This window comes from Chenopodium album, chromosome 1 (genome assembly GCF_948465745.1).
Source record: "Chenopodium album chromosome 1, dcCheAlbu1.1, whole genome shotgun sequence".
Lineage (NCBI taxonomy): Eukaryota > Viridiplantae > Streptophyta > Magnoliopsida > Caryophyllales > Amaranthaceae > Chenopodium > Chenopodium album.
The window spans coordinates 16,995,048-17,009,064 of NC_137834.1; positions in this window are offsets into that span (position 1 = coordinate 16,995,048).

Here is a 14,017-nt window from a genome sequence, read left to right on the forward strand (position 1 = left end):
TACTTGAGATGCTTGGAATATTTTTCTTGAATGTTTTTGATGAAAAACCTTACAAACTCTTTTTCACTCGGCACCTCGATCATCTTAGCTGAGGTTTCTCTCCATTTGTTAAAGAAGGAGGTGAAACCTTCGTTCTCCTTCTTTTTGAGGATTTTAAGCTCCCTATGGTCAGTCTCAACTTGAATGTTCCATTTGTATCTATCAACGAAAGCGTTTGTTATGGACTCCTAGGTGGAGGTCTTTTCTTTCTCGAGAGAAAAGAACCATTGTTGGCAAACGGTCTCGAGAGATAGTGAGAACAGAGAGGATAAAACCTTCTTATCGATACCCTTAATACTCATTATTGTCTCGAAGGCTCTTAAATGAAAATAGGGGTTATCGGTTGCTTTGAATTTCGGGATGTCGTTGGCATTGAACTTCTACGGAAGAAAATCTTTGTCCACCGAGGCCCCTTGTGAACAAATCCCTTGAAACTTGTAGTTGCTAGATAGCTTGATTAGACTCTCTTACATGAGGTCTATCTGTTGTTGTTTCACGGGATCATCGATCTTAAGTGTTAGGAGCTTCAGTGCCTCAGTCACGGTAACCATTTGGTTCCTAAGCTCATTGACTTCTTCTTGTGTTGCCATTATTGTCCTAGCTTTCCTATTACGAGCTATGGGTTTGTCGAAAAGTTGGACTTGTACGAAAAGGTTGTCTTTGATTAACCGTCCTTCCTTTCTTGACCACGAGCTGTAATTTAAACCATTTTGCGTTTTAATTACTTGACTCAAATCGACTTGACTTTACGGTTTTAAAGAGGAAAAAATTAAAAAAAAAAATGGGTGCATATTTTTTTTAGGCAAAAATAATGTATATATTTTTAGGGAACTAAGTATAGTTTTAAATTGGAGGATTAATATCCGACTTACCCCCCTAAAAAAATGACGGAAAAAACGAGCATACAAGACTCTCTTAAACATGGTCAAAGTGTGTGTACTGGTGTGTGCGTTGAGTGTAAGTGACATGTTTGGACTCTTGTGTAAGACCATGGGACTTAGTGCCTAAACTCAATTAATGACTCAACAAAGTATTATTGACAGTAAAAATTAACCGAATTAATTAGCAAACTGGTTAATTAGACCCTAGATGATGACTCGATCAATAATCCGAACTGTCGTCAAAACGACAGGACTGGCGCCTCTCTTTGTAGTGTAGCGCCAGACAACAAAGCTGTCGCCAGGCGCCACACTCCACAGAGTGGCGCTACAGTTCAGATTTTGGCGCCAATGCTGGAGTTTCAATCTGAGACTGTTTTCGGTGTTATTAATCAACAAGGGCATGCCTAAAGTCGTACTAAATTATTCTGATTAAAATATTAGACTTTATTTATTCAAATTAATTAATTAATTAATTAATTAATTAATTAGGCAAAGTTCTTTAATTCATTAATTTATTTAATCTCAACACAAGTCAAACAAACGGTTAAGAAAACATAGTATATGCACAACAAATAATGCACAATTAGTCAAGTAGGCACAATATGATGCAATGAGTTTGCAACCTAACCATGGCTCTAGTTCTCTAAAGTTTGGGATATGGTTTAGTCAATAGAGGGTCCATGGTTAATTGTCCGGATGCACCGCACGGAAGCCTAACCGTGAAGGGTTGGCGCGAGGGGATGGGACACCGCGAGTTTAGAAAAACTCGCTTCCATGGTTTGGTGAATTCAACATTCTCGGATGTACCCTTTGTTGCTCAGAGCGTTCAATCAGGTAGATGGAGCATGAATTCCCAGAGGGTTATGTCCATATGTAGAACACATATGAGTTTCAGAAAAGTGAGAAAAACTCAATCTGGAAGTAGGATCGAGCAAACAATGCGAAAAACTGGTCGAAATTAGAACGCATATTTCTGGCTCGGTATTGGAAGAATTTGGCGCCAGCTAACAGAGATTGGCGTTAGAACTGTCGTCTGGCGCTACAATTAAAATTCTGGCGCTAATACTCTGGTCGCTGACGCTAATTCCTACATGCCTCAGCAGCTTTCTCTGCTCCATAAAATTTTCCAGTTTCGCGCAGTGTTATTTCGGTCCTAGTTGTGAAAGATATTTCTCAAATTTCTTACGTGTAAAATCCTATGTTTTAACTCATTACGGATGGTCTTTCCAATGAGATCTTTTTTTTATGCATATGACAATAATGTAAACAAAATTACGCACATGAAATACTTAGAACGTTTCGAGTCTCATCCACTCATTCTAGATCATTGTCGAAACAAATTCAGGAATTAAAATAGAAATCCTCCCCAACGAAGTCGCCAAAAACTGTATGGAATATTTCAAGCGTTAATCCCTAGCTTGAACCCCACTGTGATCATACACTAAAGTACGGTGGCGTCCAAAGGGAAAGAAGATAGAGCAAAAAAGTCGCCAACAAGTTTTAGGAACTTGTAAACCGTTCACGAGGTGAAGGTTACACCCCTTAACGATCCAGGAGATCGTCAACTCCATAAGGTCTTGAACCAAATAGGGTTCGGGGATGAAGGTACAAATCCAACCTAAAAGAGATTGAACCTGCCTAATAACAGGCCTCTACTTTATTCTGATCGTACTCATGTGCGCTTTCTTACTAACATACAATCAATAGAATTAACCCTAAATCTGTTTATCTATGTTGGTTGAATATTAATGCACAAATAAATCTATTATTGGCGATCATTTGAATTATAATCAAATTAACCCTAACAAGATTATTAATTATCTTATTAAGCGTGATTACAAGTACCAATTCCCTTTAAACATGCATAAATGTGTGATCAAGCAATAAAAATAAATATCAAGCAACATAATGATAATAATAAAAAATAATAATAACAATCATAATAATAAAAAAAATCATGTTAAGCATAATAATAACAAGATCCTAGGCATGATACTAACAAGATTAATAACAAACCCTAGCATGTCACTAAACATCAAAAATCAAAGCTTTAACCCTAACATGATACTAATAATCACAAATATTAGGAAGAACATAAAAGGCATCATAACAATCATATTTAATATTAAAGTTACCCTAGACATGATACTAGGAACAACCTAAACATGATTCCTACATAATAATAAAAACCATTAAAGTACTTACTTTGATGTCTCGTACCTCTTTCTAATAACAAAATACACACGTTAGTAACTTCAAGGAAAATAATAAACAAAACAATTAAATTAAATAACTTGAAGAGAGATTTGGGACCAAACCCTCAGAAATTAAACCTTTCACGTCTAGGGCAAAGGCAACTTCGAATATGGCTAGGTGTATCTAAGTCTTGCGAATGCGGAATTTTGTATTTGAGAAAAGACTAGTTTAGAAAAGAGAGAGAGAATAATCAAGAAAATCTTGATGATAGTTGGTGAATTGGTCCATGAAAACGGAGTTTTTAGCACGTTATTTATAGAGAAAATCAGCCAAAATGATAAAACATCAAAAACAGAGTTCTGACGCAAAAAACTAAGTTAGCGCCAAACGCTGACCTTAGCGCCAGACGCTAAGGCTAGCGCCAGGCGTCAGGCGCTACAGCTGGCGTTTGGCGTTGACTCAGAAATTCACGCGTTTTCTTAAAATCAGATAGAAATTGCCGTACAGGAGGATAAAATCGTATTTTCCTCAAAAACGTTCTTTGATCTTAATTAAAACTCTAAAAAGTCAACAAAAGTCAATTTATCAATGCTAATTGAATTAGGAATTAAAAGAACCTTCTAGAAGAATCTACAAGACTAAAACCATTCCTAATTGCATTAGGAATGATAAATCCATATTAGGCCCTCCTCTAGATCATTGGGCCGCATATAAGGCTCAAACCGGGCCCAGTTCAGTAATTTGGCCATAACTTCCTCAATATTCATCGGAATTTGGCTTATAATATATCGTTGGAAAGCTCTTTTCAAACCCTATCCAACTACACTACTATTGGACCCATATCATGGACCAACCAAACTGGATTAGCTGTTTTCTTAAAATAGGTTTTCAAAAACAGAGACAAGAGAAAAGAAATTAAAACTTTCCGCAACACTAAACTTTCCACACTTTCACTTCATTCGATTATGATTCGACGTGAAAGGTACTCATCACTGGGTTTGGTTTTGGTGAGACACAAATGGGTGTCTACACCCTTACGATGGGATCACCCTCCTTACAGTGGCAACTCCACTGGGGACTTAGAGGTTACAAGATTAGTTCGTAGTTATGGTTCAAGGTTTCCAACACTAGGTTGCCTATGGATTGTAACGAGAACTAACTTGGATAATCTCTAGTTAGAGAGCGAGACTCGAACGCATAATATCTTCCTTTTTCACAAAAGTAAAAATCAAACAAGCAACATTGCATCATGCATAAGCATAACGCACTTTAACCATTGGGGATTGGCTCATTGTTTAGGGGCTGCCAACACTAGGCTTTTATCCCGAAATCAATAACAATCATCCCACCCATATCGTCAACAAAATGTTGAGAGGGCGATGTCATGAGTTAACACGTTGAGTGATTAATTTTTGTATCGTTTCTTAAGATATGGTACCCTTGGACACCCAAGCCTTGACCTTAGAATGGCATTGTATGCTTTGACGGTTCCTTTTATATGCTTATGTGACTACATGAATATGTGATTCGTGTCTAGTCTAACTAATTCCAACTTGTTACCTAGAGATATGTTAAAAAAAATTCGCAAAAATTATGGTTTGACAAAAAAATTAAAATAAAAAAAATGCGTTTTCGCAAAAAAAAAAATTAAAAATTAAAAAAAAAGTCGAACCTACCAGGTGGCACGCGTAATTGTCAAAGTTGCGCGCGCCCTCCAAGCGCAAGTTCTGAAGTTGCGCGCGGCATCTCCGCGTAACACTGTGTCTTGCGCGCGCCAACTGTTCAACGTTGACTTTGACTCGTTACGAGCAATATCATATGGAGAAAACGATACCACCGCTTCAAGGTTAATCGTTAAGTAGGTGCTAAAAATATCTCTTTGGCTAACAAATTTGTCTAACTTTTATTATGATCATCTTTTTTCCTTTTTTTTTTTAAATCCAAAAACATGTTTTTTTATCGTCCTTTTTGCGTTTTCGCAAAAAAAAAAAAAAAAAAAAAAAAAAAAAAAAAAAAAAAAAAAAAAAGTGGCAGATGTTACTCTTGAAGTTGCACTTTCCACCTTAGCACAAGACGGAAAATTGCACGCGATACTATTTTTTATTATAATGATTCGTTTACGTACTTTATAATCAAACTAATGACATTACTTCTTATGAGGTTCGTCATTAGAAGTTCGCATCTCTTAATAGGACGTCATCAATATGTTTATTCTATTTTTCGTGTTCATCATTTTTTAGTTGTAATTGGTCAACCTTGATTTAAGAGTATAATTTATTTACCTCTTCTATGGTTTAAAAAGAAAATCCCGAGAACTTTACTTGGGATGATTGCCTCACACACACGAAAAAAGAGAGAAATAGAACGAAAAAAAATGCCATTCTTACAAAAAAAAAAAAAGAGTATGATACAAAAAAATATATATTATTCTAAAAAAAAGAGAGAGAAGATAATGAATGATAAAACTGAGAAAATGATTTAATAATTTCTTAGATTTTACATTCGAAGGCCATCATTCTTTTTAAACAAATAGTAATATATTATCCTTTAAAGATAAGCAATATGAGAATCATTATTATAAAAAACGATATTGATCTCTATTGTAATCTAAATGACCAACAAATACTATAGTATATTTGATCATTTTAAGGAGTGTGTTCGGGTCGATTAATATTTCTAAAAATTTGATGCGCGCTTCCAATCCTTTCAATCCAACTTTCTTCTCTTTCTCTTCAACCTTTTTCGAAAACAATTCATTTAAAGCAAAATCCTTAGATGATTACCTTGTTGAAGTCAACACAAATCATGACATTCCATTAATGATTGTTCGTGAATTTTTTTTTTTTTTTTTTTTTTTTTTTGACATTCTTCATCAACAAACTTGCTTAAAGTGAATTCTTATTACAAGGATAAAAATAAAAAAAGTAAAACAATCATTTTAACTTTGGTTCATTATTTGAATGCTTGGCAGAAAAGGTTTAAGTGAACACGCTCAATTTCTCGTGATACACATTACTAGATTATCTTCCACATTCGCATACTAGTCCAATCATGGGTGACAAAGCAGCATTGGAGAAACTTAGAGAGGAACTCCAAAACCTAAAGGCCCTACGATAAGAAGAAGCCCAAATGAAGGCTCATAAAAAAAAGCAGAAAAGGCTAAAATAAAAGCAAAAAAGAAAAAGAAAAAGCAAGAGCCAAAAGAGTAGAGGCCTTGGAGAAACTTGTCCTTCGAGCTAACTCAAGGAATAAGTACTTCAATTATGAGCTTGCACCACAACCTAGTGGAAAGACTCTCCCAGAAAAGTTCTTGACTACAGATTTGCCAACCTTTAAGGTTATAGACAATCCTAGGACTCACTTAATAAGCTTTATTGGAATTATGGCATTGAAAGGGGTTGAGCCAAGCCTATATGCATGTACTTTTCCTCTTTCATTAGACCCAACTTCTAGATCATGGTTTTATAACCTCGATGCAAAACAAACTTCCACTTGGAGTGACGTTGTAAAAGCGTTTTTAACCCAATATGGAGATAACATCGAGCTCACAACTACCTTGCGCGATCTCGAATTGCTTAAGCAAGGGGAAGAAGAAGGCTTCATTGACTTCTTTTCTAGGTGGCGATCAAAGGTTTCTCTTATTCCACAAAGACCTCCGGATCATGAACTTGTCCCAAAGTTCATAGACAATATGTCTCCACCATACAAGTGTCATTTACAATACCTTGGTTTAGACACATTTCAAAAAGTCTATACTGTGGGAACAATAATTGAAAGGGACTTGATAAATGAAACCATGAATCATATAGATGGACTTGATTTTTAGAGAGGACTCACCTACGTCGGAAATGGACAAAGCTCGAAGACGCGATCTCATGAAGTTGTCAACAATTCAAGATGTAGCACCCTAGGTCTTGTTTTGTTTCTTTCCTTTGTTTTTTATGATAGACTAAGAGATTGATGCTGTCGAATCCACTTATTTTGTACTCTCATTAATTAATGAATAAAAAATATATTTTCAAGTACGTCTATCTTGTTCTCTTTTCAATCTCTTTATTGTTATTGGCTCACATTAAATAAAACGTATACATACAAACAGGCAATATCAAAAGGCATGCATACTCAACACTTTAAAGAATCTTGATGAGATTTGGCTTACAAGATGTATTGAATGAAAAGAGGCCCATCTTAGGCCCACAAAGAAAGGATATGATGATTTCACCAACATGGGAGGCAACTTGAAACTCCATAAATATAATCCCATGTTCTTAACCTTTGAGAAAATCCATCTTTTTGGCAGCCCTTTTGAGCCTCGTCAATTGAGCCTTAGTTATTCAACCTACATTATTCCATACCTTGGGATGGGAATGGTGCAAAGATAAAAATAGAAAATTGGGGGAACGAATCAGCAGAGGGGGACACAAAGTTAGTCTAAACCCAAAAGGAAAGATCCAATGCAAAAGAAAGAAAGAAATCGTTCTAAACCCAAAACAAAACTTGTCGAAAAAAAAAAAGAGAGAGGACAAGGAAAAGGCACCTAATGTAGGACGTTGCCACACAAAGCAGAAAGGTTTTATTTTAAGAAGCACCAAAAGTAAGGGATTTTGGGAGTATACTTGAGCCTATCCATTCTTCATAACCCCAAGCCTAGCCACATTACAACCTTGGAAAGGCGCTCCTTGAGGTAGACCATAACCATGTACCAAAATCATCATTCCATGAAAATATGGCCAATGAACCTTAGGCCTTTGCACATATGGACCTACTATTGAGTAGTCATGCCCATATATAAAATGCATGAAGTGTTGAGTTATGATTACAAAATAAAAAAAAAATTCAAATGATTTGGATGATTTGATAGCCATTAGCTTGATTACATCATGTTAGTAAAGCAATCGAATCAAACTAAATTCGGTGTTTTCCATATCTTTTTCCAAAGAAAAATGAGATGATTATCACTTTAAAAAAAAACAATCATCTTATTTTCTTTTAATAATAGGGCTATTTATTACCAAGGTAATTCAGGTTCTATATACATTGCCTAGAAAGAAAAAGAGTTAATACAATAAATTGATTTGATATATATATATCGACATCCTCGACGTCAACTTTAGATGTCTTTTACAACTCTTTAGAATTGGTCTTTTCACTTGTCATGAGAAACTAAAATGTCCGCCTACGTGGGATATCTCCATCTTCTCTAAGCGAGGAATATTGATTGAACATGATCGCTACATGAAAAAAATGGTCGTTATCGCTATCACACATATACTTCACTGCCAAGTCATCACGATGATTCAAATATTAAGTCAATAATCCTTGCTTTTTGAAAACATGTCTAATTTTCTTTCTTTATTATTCTTTGGGAAAGTTGGATTCTCCTTCCTTTTTATACAAATCCGTCTTTTTTGTTCATTTCTTTTTTAGGGGGTAAGTCGGGATGATCCCTCCCATTTGGCAACTAAAATACTCGAAAATAATATAATTTTTCGCTCATTGCCTCAAATTAGGGGCTTAAAAAAGCTAGGACATCCCCACTTCTCTCTCTTTTTACAGATTTGAACACGCTATTTATGCTGCAAAATCAATGTCATGCAAAGCTTATTATGAACCATCTTAATAACTTTAAATGATAAAGGGAAGAATACCACTTCCTATTATTTGACCAAGATAATTAATTATGTTACTTTATCAAACAATTTATGATAAACATATGCAATATTCCGCAAATCAAAAATACAAATCTTGGGGCCTTAAGTAAACATGAGAAACATCCCCTAGCATATGTATACATGAATTCCAAAAGCCACCTAAAGTCTACGCTTGGGGGCTTCAAATTAAAAATATAGGTCTCACCTTAACTTTCATTTTAAAATGAGACCATATTTTAGAAAGTGATTCGAATGATTTTATAAATTATTCTAACACTTCACCAAACCTAGGTTTGATAAACATTCATTTTCAAACCACGGTGCTTATTTAATTGAAAGAAATTCACTTTTAATTAGAAAAATATGAGAATGATGACAAGCAGAAAAACATAAACAAAATTAGATATACGAAAGTTTGCTCACATTTTCATATCTTTGTTGAAATAAGTTGCAAATTACAACTTACCTTCATCAATCTTGGACAAAAAAAGTCACACTCAATTACGAGCTAGACTTTTCTTTCCATTTTGGGTTCAATTTTGAAAAAAATGTTATGTATTTTGCCAACTATAAAAAGTTGCTTTTCAAAACAAACTTTTATTTAAATTATTGGACCCTTTCCAAATTTTGAATTCTAGTTCAAAATAACCTATCTCTAATAAAAAACAGTATTCAAAATTTCCTTTCTGAATTTTTGTTTCATTTCCTCAAATAAATAAATTTTCAGATTCTCAATAACCGTTTGGATAATACGTGTATGTACATTTATATTTTCAAAAGGAATGAACTAAGATTCGACTTCTTGGCTCGAACTTGTTCTCATTGGCTTAGGGATGGTAAACAAACCACCTGCAAGACCAAAATCAATGATTGATAAGAACAAAGAAAATATTTGATGTTCTAAATCAACTTTGAGAATAAAATCACCACAATGATCTTTACAAACGTTTAGACATTGGTATGATATACTAAACCTTAAACACAATTGTTTTGGTTTATAAACAAGCAAAGAACTAACTTGCTTTCTTGAACATGACTTTAAATAAAATGTGAAAGCCATGTCATTGTCCTAAATATCTCAAAACAAAATAGGACATATACATAGGTCCATCTCAGTACCATATGAATGGCCTAAATGATAGCAAGTCATTAGAACTACCCAAATTAGAGGCCCCAAGACTTGTGAAATAGAAAGAATGCGCATAACCCGACACATGGGGGCTCCAATATCCACAAAAAGAAAATAATAAATGAGATATTCATGCCATTCGAGCTACTTTCGAGAATCGCCTAAACTACAAATGGTTTACGTAGATCTCGAGCCTTACAATTTTCAAATGAATCAAAATGATATAATAATCATGTTGTTCCTTTGAAAACTAAGTTTGCAACTGAACTTGGCCATTAAACATGTTACATACTCAAGCCATTTTCAAGTTCAACTTTAGAAACTAATCTTAGTGCATATTTGTTGTTCCAATAATTCAATTTACTCTAGAGATTAGAGAGTATGACTAGTATGGAGCAAAAGAAACAAAATCATGATGCATAAAACATACTTGCTCATACAAAAGTTTAGTACTCAATCATTCATCAAGAAAATTATATCAAGACACATTATTAATATAAGACAAACGATTTCCTAAGCTAGAATGTAAATAAAGACTCCTAAAATCTAAATTAAGGAGTCTTCATTTCAAATTATTCTCCATTGTTGCACACATTGGAACTTTGCAACGAGGATAACATCTACTTTTTTTTTAGCTTCAAAACAGTGACAAAATTTGAACTCAAAAGAAAGAATTCAAAAGTAGCAAGAATAGACGAAAAAAATTTTGAACAACATTTCATTTTTCCTCTTACTTGTTCTAATGAATGACCAATATTACTAGAATTAGCAAATTTCTTTGTTAAAAATAAGAATGGTAAAAAAAACGATTAAACTAATGTGTTTAAATCGTTTCCAAGATCTAATTATAATAAGACGAAACACGGGATTTCTGGACCCATTTCAAGCAACATTGAAGGGTCTAATTATTAAAAACAAACAAGTCATCGAAGTCACCCAACATTGGGGGCTACAATATTCGATAACATAAAATGGGGGCTCAAAAGCCCGAAGTATAGTCAAACTACTCTAGTTCGATGATGTCTCCAAGAATTTTCTAAACTAACTAGTTTTGTGCAAATCTTGAGATCACAGTTTTATAAGTAAATAATAATAACCATCGGTTATTTTTATCATTGATAAAACCAATTTTGAAACTTACGCATGAATAAAAATATAATAATAAACATGAGTCGCAAGAATAAATTCATGCTATTATAAAAGTTCAAAATTTCATTTTTAATTTTAATGCATAATTGTTGTTCTAAACACTTCAATTTACATTAAAATTAACAAGTATAGTCTATGTGAGCAAAAAAAAAAGAGAAATAAAGATCTAAGCACAAAGAAAAAAAACACATATATGCTTGACATGCTCATACAGGATCAATATTTCGTCACTTTACATGAAATTTGTTGCAATATATTGCTTAAACAAGTCATAACGACAAACACACAGATTCATGAAAACAAGTCGAATAAAAAACCCCCAAATTCAAAATTTGGGGTTTAACGGTTCAAAAATCGCCCAAATTCAGCCAAGAATGGATGAATCATGGCAAATATGAATAAGGGAAAAGATCTACTTCCTTTAGCTTTGAAAAACAAGAAAATCTGAGCTCTTTAGAGAGTTAGAGAGAGAAAGAAGCGAAAATCGTGAAGGAAGGAGAGAGAAAGAAGCGAAAATCGTGAAGGAAGGAGAGAGAAAGCGAAATGAAAAATCGCGCTCAGCGATTCTCTTTTTGCTGACTTAAGTGTCGCGCGCAACTGAATTAGTTGCGCGTGACAGACCAGCGCAACTCATAACAATGGGCGCGCTTGGCCAACGCGACCTACGGAGTTGCGTTCGGATACTTGTCACTAAAATGACCAGTATCCAGATTTTGATCCGTTTGATCATTTTTCAACAGGTTTTTACTCATCATTAGACGTAATGGCGCGCAAATTATCAAAATCTTTTTAAATTTCTTTGCATATTGTAGTTTGTTTTCTTCTTTGTTAGTTTTTTGCATCATATTGCATGCACACCGTGCTTTGTGCCTTCTCCAAGCATACGTTTTGAACGTTTTTCGTAAGAGTGCCTTAAGACCTTCCGTGGTGGTGCTTTACGTAAAAGCACCCATAGACAGGTTTGTTATTTTACTGTATTGACGTTACAAATGTCCGGGTTTTCTTCTTTTTTTCACGTCCGAAGCAAAAACGAAGGCGTTTTCATGCAGCGTAAAAATTCAAATGGCGTATCGTACGGCGCAAAATTGTATGGCGTAGGTGTTGCGAAAAATTTCACTCAGCCCAAGCTTTGCGAGATCTACCTCTCGGGACTAAAAGGTAGAGAATTACTGTAGGCGTTAGCTCACGAGTCGACATGCGCGCCGAACCTTCAGGTACAGTCACTTCTTGAATGGTAGCAAATACGGTAGTTAGTGCGCTTACTAATTTACCGGACATTTAAGGTGTCGAATCCATCCCCTGTATAAAGAAGCGACGAGACGATGTCGCGCCTATGTAGTCACGTGCCCCCAGTCCAGAGACACGTGTACTCATCTTGTGGACAAAACTGATAAGAGAGTTGTTGACTTTCTTCCCTCTCACTGAATTTGGATACATGCCTCCAGTTCGGAGACATGTATTTCTATCTTGTGGACTTCTGGCTCGAATACCGGACCCGGCTCGAATACCGGACCATTTCGGCTCTAATACCGAAAACCTTTTTTCATCTTTTACTTTGTTAAAGTCAGGCTAAAGTTTCAATGACATATCGAGGGACTTTAGACCAACGATGACACGATTGAGAGGAAATCTTCCCCTGTTATCCTTTTAAAACCGATCTCTTCTCATGACTTGACATCACCCAGAACACCTTTACTTGTAAAAGGGTTCTACAATTGCAAAGGATCAATCTAGATTCTTTAGCGCGTTAATACTAGGAAAAACTTTTTCTAGCCTTAATAGCTACTTGTTTCAAACACTTAGCGAACCAAGGATTGTTTCGACATCCTTAAACATTACTGAAAGATTCTCTATCCTTAGTGAAATTTGCAGAATGAGTCTCGGATTTATTTCCTTGACTACTTTGATCGTCGTTTATTCTATACTCGATCAAAGTGGGGGCTAATTTTAGACACCTACTTTTGGCCTCTTTTCCCGAAAGGAAGTGCGATGATGTTACAAAAATCCGTTCTTCATGTTAGATCAAAGTGGAAGTGTGTATGGACTACGAAAAGCATTATGAAGTAAGTTAAAACCCATATTTGAGACCAAGTTATCTTAGAGCCTTTTTTTATTACTAATTAGGCCTAAAACGTGTTCATACATGTTTAAACTTGATTAATAACGGACCCAAATGCGTCAAATGCAATTATTGGATCCAATGGAACCAACATTGTTGAGAAACCGAGCCAAACAGGTAAACCAACCATCAAATTCCCGTGCAAGGCCTATAAATATGGAAAGCCCTTTAAAAGAGCTTTTCAACGGTATATTATAAGCCCAATTCCGAGCCAAAACGAAGAAGTTATGATCAAAACACTAAGCCGGGCCCAAAACCAACACCCTTGTACTGCAACGACCATAACTTTTGATCCATAACATATTTTAACCTAATACCAACGTCATTGGAAAGTATACATTCATAGATTCCAATGATATCTCACACGCCTTAATCCGACTCCGCAATCAAAAGTTATGGAAGTTTTAAACACGCGTTTTTGTATAAGGCAAACCGCAAACCAGCACAACTCAATCCGTTGCGCGCGCCTTGCGCGTGTGACTCAATGAGATGCGCGCGGCACCCAGCGCAACTTAGAGAGTTGCGCGCGCCTCCTGACGGCGCGACTCTAAAACCCTAAACCTAGATCCCTACGCCTATAAATAGGGGTCTTCGTTCAGCATTACGGGGACCGAAAAATTCAAAATTGAAACCCTAGTATTCTCAAAACCCTAATCTCTCAACTTCTCTTACAATCATACTACTTTTTTCTTCTCTCTTCCAAAATACTTTCAAACCCTAATCCATCCATTGAAGCTCTTGAAGGTACGAAGAAGAAAGAGAGTCCATAAACACATTAAACAGAGATTTAACATAAAAGAAGAATGGTTAGTTTCCTGAGCACTTAGATAAATCACTTTTCTTTTATTGTTTA